This window comes from Solea solea, chromosome 18 (genome assembly GCF_958295425.1).
Source record: "Solea solea chromosome 18, fSolSol10.1, whole genome shotgun sequence".
Classification (NCBI taxonomy): Eukaryota; Metazoa; Chordata; class Actinopteri; order Pleuronectiformes; family Soleidae; genus Solea; species Solea solea.
Window position 1 is genome coordinate 14,069,634 of NC_081151.1, and position 6,095 is coordinate 14,075,728.

A 6,095-nucleotide genomic window follows, 5' to 3' on the forward strand; every position below is an offset into this window, starting at 1 on the left:
TTATATTTCATCTCCCGCTTTTATGACGTCGCAATGACCACGTTTACATGCATACGATAACCCAGTTATTGATCGAGGTATGGAAGTAATGCTGTGACTCATGTAAACACCTTACCTCTGTTAACATACCCAAATATGCCCTTATTTCCATTAATGACAAACCCTGTATACTTACTCGAGTAACTATCAGGGCATGCGCTGACCCTCACCACGAGGCTGACCATCACTACGAGGCTGACCATCACCAGGAAGCTGGCTGTCACCACGAGGATGACCTTCACCACGAGGCTGACCTCGCATGTTAAAGTTTTGACCAATCATACACCATAGAAGAAACCTAAACTAAGAATTAGAAAGTACACTTTTGGTATAGCAACTGCAGCTACAGCTTGCTAAGTTCTACAAATCATTTCCTGCTTCCACTCAGCATTATGGGTAATGAAGTAATTTGAATCCGAGCAAAATTTTAACTTCTCCTTCTTCCATTCATCTATTGTCTTTGCTTTATCCTCCACATGAGGCTTGCGGGGCTGCTGGTGCCAATCCCAGCTGACATAGGATGTACACCCTGGACAGGTCGCCAGTCCATTGGATGACAAACACACAGAGACTAACAACCATTCACTCTCACACTCACACCTACGGTGTCCAATTAAGCTCTACAGGTTTTTGGACTGTGGGAGAAAACTTCCAAACTCAATGCAGACTCCAAATTCCCTTTCTCCGAAGTGGTCAAAACCTTGTTTTTTTGCTGCAAGGCTAACCACTATGTTGTCATGTGGCAAACTTCTTCTTCTTAACAGATAGCATTCAAGTTGATTAAATTTAGAGTCTTTAACAGAACTCTCAAGTGAGAGACATGCATTTCAAGGTTCACAAACTCACACATGACACAGATTGCTCTGCGTAGTCCATACGTACAGCAGTATTGAATTAGCAACCTATCAGCCAATCAAAGGATATTAACATTAATTCAGCAACTTGAATCAATGAAGGTAAATAACACAGTCAAGTCAAGTCAATTAAGTAATAATGAAAATCAAGTAACTTGAATTAATAAGTGTCACTCACATGTACAACATAAACACCAGTGACTGTGTGTGTGTGTGTGTGTGTGACCATGGGACCGGGAAACTCCACTCCCACTTCAGGAACCAAAATGGTGGATGGGTGCCCAGTAGCTGTGACTCTAGGCCCATGCCTCCACACAATATGTTGCCAAATACTGTACATATTAACACAATGCTGCAGATCTCAGACTGAAACACACTGACACAGACGAAACATTTAACCGTTCCACCTGATCTGTCGGCTCGCTGGACACAGTGAAGGAGACACACAGCAGCAGTGGTCGGTACTGCAAACAACAACAAGGTGATCAAACAACAAACAATTAAATGATAAAAACACTTGAGTTATACGAGCCAGTGGATGCACGGTCCAACATGTATAACACAGCCAGAGAGGGATGATGTCCAGCAGAGGTGACCAATCACACATAGGTGTGCAGTGCAGGGGACGCTGGGAGCAGGAGTTCTGACTACAGACCTTTGTGTCTGAAAAAGGTTTCCCCTTGTTTGAACTCCTCTCACATGGAGTTTAGGCTTCTGCCTTTCTATGTAGACAATGGAGATTACAGCTACACTGGGCCTGGGGCCCAACCAACACTACCAGCTGTGTATCATTTACACTAAACAGACAAAGGCATCAAAGTGAGAAGGCTGATTCTGTTTATTGTATGATTATACTGCTAAAACAAACACTTGTTGAGTAGTTTTGACAGAATAAATGCTTCTTGTCCCCACCTGTCCCTGTGCTGCCTCAGAAATGAGGTTCTACCTCATTCAGACCAGGTTTTGGTCTCCATAAGGGCTACTGGTCCTGACAACATAGTCCTTTTTCCACCTTTTTCAAGTCATCACCGCATGGCTGCATGAAACTGCATGACAGACACAAATGAGTGACTAGTGACTTGTAAAGCAGTTGTTTTCATCATAAGAATAAGTTAATTAAAAATATGTATTCAGTACTTCCTCCATGCCCCTAGCACAGACTTCACCTGACACAGTCACTGAACTGAAATACAGCGGCAGGGTTTGTGATGCTGGTCGTGGTCGCCATCAGCAGTGCTGTCGCTACACCAGACTCCTCTGTTAAATATTGAGATTTAAGACATTTCTCGGGTAATTGTTGGAGATTAACTCACGTTTTTAGGATTGTTAAGTATTTTTAACTGATCAACAGTTTGGCATTGTTCGGCTTGATTCTTGTATCGGACGTCTCTTACTATGACGGCACTCTGGCGACGTCGCGCACTTGGAACCTTACCAGAGCAGGTACTAACCAGGTACTATTGCTAGTGGAAACGCAAAATAACCGTGCCGTGCTGCGGCAAGTCGAGTCCAGAAAATGAGGTTGATTCATCCTCTGCTGGCCATCTTTTGTCCTGCCAGTCTTCATTTGGTCCATGATGAAGACCTCTCATGCCAGGCCACAGACTCCATCGTTCTCCCATTCACCCTCTTAAATAATAAATGGGTGCTTCCATTATGAGCTGCCACGAGCCCTGAATCACAGTAAGTCATGCTCCTGGGAGCGGGGGAACGTTTCTGCACACAAGTTCATTCATGTGGTTATTCTGAGACATTTTTCAGTTACTCCAGTGAACTCAGCATGAACAGAGCTCCATTTGATTTTTGTCCAGTTTCAGGTTTGTTTGTTGAACGATCTTGGGAGTTGTGAGAAGCCTTGAGTCAGTATTTGAAACCAGAAATTCACTTCACCTGCAACCAGGCGCCCATTGGACGATACTAGCTGTCAATCACACATTCTCTGCTTTGTTGTCCATTTTCCACTAAATGAGAAAATCATGTACAAAACTTATATGTTCTGTTGAAGAAGAGCTGAAACTAGTGAGGGCGACCATTAACTCCTCATCTTCATCCTGATGTTGTCACAACTGGAGGAAAGTTATATGTGCACACAGTGAGCTGAGCGAGTGAGACCACACTGAGGGACTGTCCACACGGAAACAAGTGTAGGTGATCTTATTCCAGGTTAGCAACATTTAAGAGAGTGCCTTAGGCTGGCCACAATAAAAGGCCACTCTGAAGGGTTCAGTTTTATCACACAGCACAATGCCAAAGATGTTACAAGTTTTGAGGCATGCTGACTGCAGGAATGTCCACCAGAGCTGTTGCCTGTGAATTGAATGTTCATTTCTCTACCATTTCTTCCAAATTCATAAGATCACCATCACATTCACTAGACTAAATCCATCCAGGATGACAAAATGTAATGCTACTTATTGCTACACCTACTGGCAACAGAGGGGGTCTCCCTGGAAGAGACTCTCAAGAGTAAAAAGGGATGTATGGTTCAGGTGGCGCTAGACCGGCTCCACCTATGACAGTCAGCTGATTGGGCGACAGAAAAACTCCCTTGCGACCTGTGTTTCTTCAACACCAGCATTTCAGTCTATTCTCATACACAGCTTGACGTCTTGCTGAGACAAACAGCCAAAAACTGAGCAGGAAAAAAGAGCTGCTGGATGTCCTCCATTGTTGTCTGTTGTCATGAGTCGTTGTTGTTGCATCGGCATGATGTTATGGTTTCACTTATTAGTTATTTACTTAGTTCTGTTGGCCTTGTTTCTGTCCATTAACAGTAACATATATACACACAAAAACCCAACTTCCATGACTCGGAGTGAGGAGTTTAACAAAGGTTGACCCCTATAGTGACCCTATAGTTAGCTTTGACACACCCCCTGGCAGGAAACAACGCAGTTCTTTCCATAGAGACAGACAGCACAGAAATCAGGCAATATGTCAGAAATCTCATTTCTTTGCCAGATGTTTTCATCATAAAAGTGAAGATGATGGAAAGACGTGTCAAAACAGTCGGAGACAGACCAATGGGGGAACATTCACTGGATCTCCGCACATCCAGAGAGACCTTGGAGGTGAATCACTGCTGTGAAACAATTTGGAATGGAATATCTTAGCCAAAGTCCAGTCAATTGTGTCTCTCTTGAGTCTTATATTTGTCATCCAAAAGCCACACGTTATTAAAAATCCACCAAAAGAGTTTTCTTAATTTTAACACTTGTTCACCCCCCACTTGCATGACAGTTGAGTGGTTCCACAGTGAGCCAGGCTTGGCCAAAGCTGCTACACCATTCTATATTCACATGGATTGTAATATATAATTCATAGAGCAGGATTAGTTGAGAGTACTGGTCCCAGACCTGCTCCCTGCACTGATATGACAACTACTAACAATACTGGACATGCCTCGCTATTCACTGCACATTATAATAATATATTCCAGGGTTTTTTATCTTAGACACGCGTAAATAATGAACAAGCCATTTCAAAATTTAATAGCCCCAAATTTAATGATTCAAGATAATGTTGCTTGTATAAATTTGTAATGTGGCCAGGAAATACACGGAATAAGCCTTTCTTCCTCCCCCTGACCAAACAAACCGAGAAGGAGAAGAGTAAGTGTGGGATGATGACGTGGTGAAGGAGAGGAGAAGATTGAAGAACAAGGACACACACAGGAGAATTGAGAAATGAGATGAAGTTTAATCTCAGACTTTTACACATCAACAACTACTGCATACAGTGAAATGGTGAGGGTTCTCTGGATTTTGTTGTTAAAGCTAGGAGCTCTCGCACACAGACATACTCTCTCTCTCTCTCTCTCTCTCTCTCTCTCTCTCTCTCTCTCACACACACACACACACACAGTAGTACAGAGATCTGTAGAAAAGCAGCAGAGGTTGGTTAAAGAATGTGGCGATTGCATTAAAAAAATACAGATTTGAGATGGAAAAAGCATTCATGTGGTGCAGCAGTGGATTCTCAAAACAACCAAGCAACACGTGAACACAAAAACCAAATTTCTACATGGGGACCCAGTTTTCATGATGGCAAACTATTGTGACCCAAATCCCAATAGCAATCCAGTCTTTGGAAACCACTGGTCTAAAGCGCGTCGGTGGGTCTCCACATGCCAACTGGCTATGGCCGTGACCAGAAAACCATGAACTCCACTTTGTTATTTGCAGGAAGGCTTGTGAAATGTAACGGGTCAACTCCATGTCTGATTCTACACCAGCATGTCTAAAAAGGTGGAATAGGCTACGTTTAAAAATGAATCACCTGTGGTGTTATTTGTACTTTAACCAACAATTATTTCTGAAAACAAACCAGCAGTAAAGAGCAGCAACAGGTGAACAGCTGTAATCTATTTCCCTAAATAATTCAACAGGCTGGTGTGAAAAAGCTGCAGGGATTTTTGTTGTTAAGGTTATTGTTCTGCCTTTGTTTGGTCTTCATGAACAGAAATGGTACATTATTTGTATCCATCTGAAAACCGCTTCAGTCAAGCAATACTATCAGACCTGCCAGGGGGAGAATGTGTGTATAGAGCAGCATCGCAGGGGTGGGAGGGGACAGGTTTTTTGAGCAGAAGAATTCACTTCCGAAACTTTTCATGTGCACATCTATATGTTTTCAGTCAAACTCTAACCTCTCACTTAACTAGCTCAATGTTCTACATCTTTCTTGACAAAAAAACAAATAACTTCCTGTGCCGAGAAACAGCTCGCTGCAGGTGTGCACAAGCTCAGTGAAAACATGGCAGCTACAGGGAACAACAGAAAAGTTTACCGTCTTTAACAGTCGTATTGTTTGGCTTTGTAAATCACCCACTTCCTCACACCAACATCTATAGAGAAAATCAGTGATTTTATATTACAGCACACAAGAGTTGTTGATCCATTGCTGCCTCCATCTGTAAGTTTATATGTGTTGTTCAGTGACTTGGCATTTGAAATCCTTTGTTCAGGTTTACCTCAGTGACACAAGCCTATCACAAGAGGCAGCGGAGGGCCAGCAGCTCCTGTGTGCCCACAAGCTACAAGTGATGTTATCCGATTTTCTCTATGGACTTTGGTGTGAGCAGTCGGGTTTTATTTATGTTTTTATGTATGTATGTATATATGTATATATATATACACATATATACACACACATATATATATACACACACACACACACACACACATATATATATATATATAT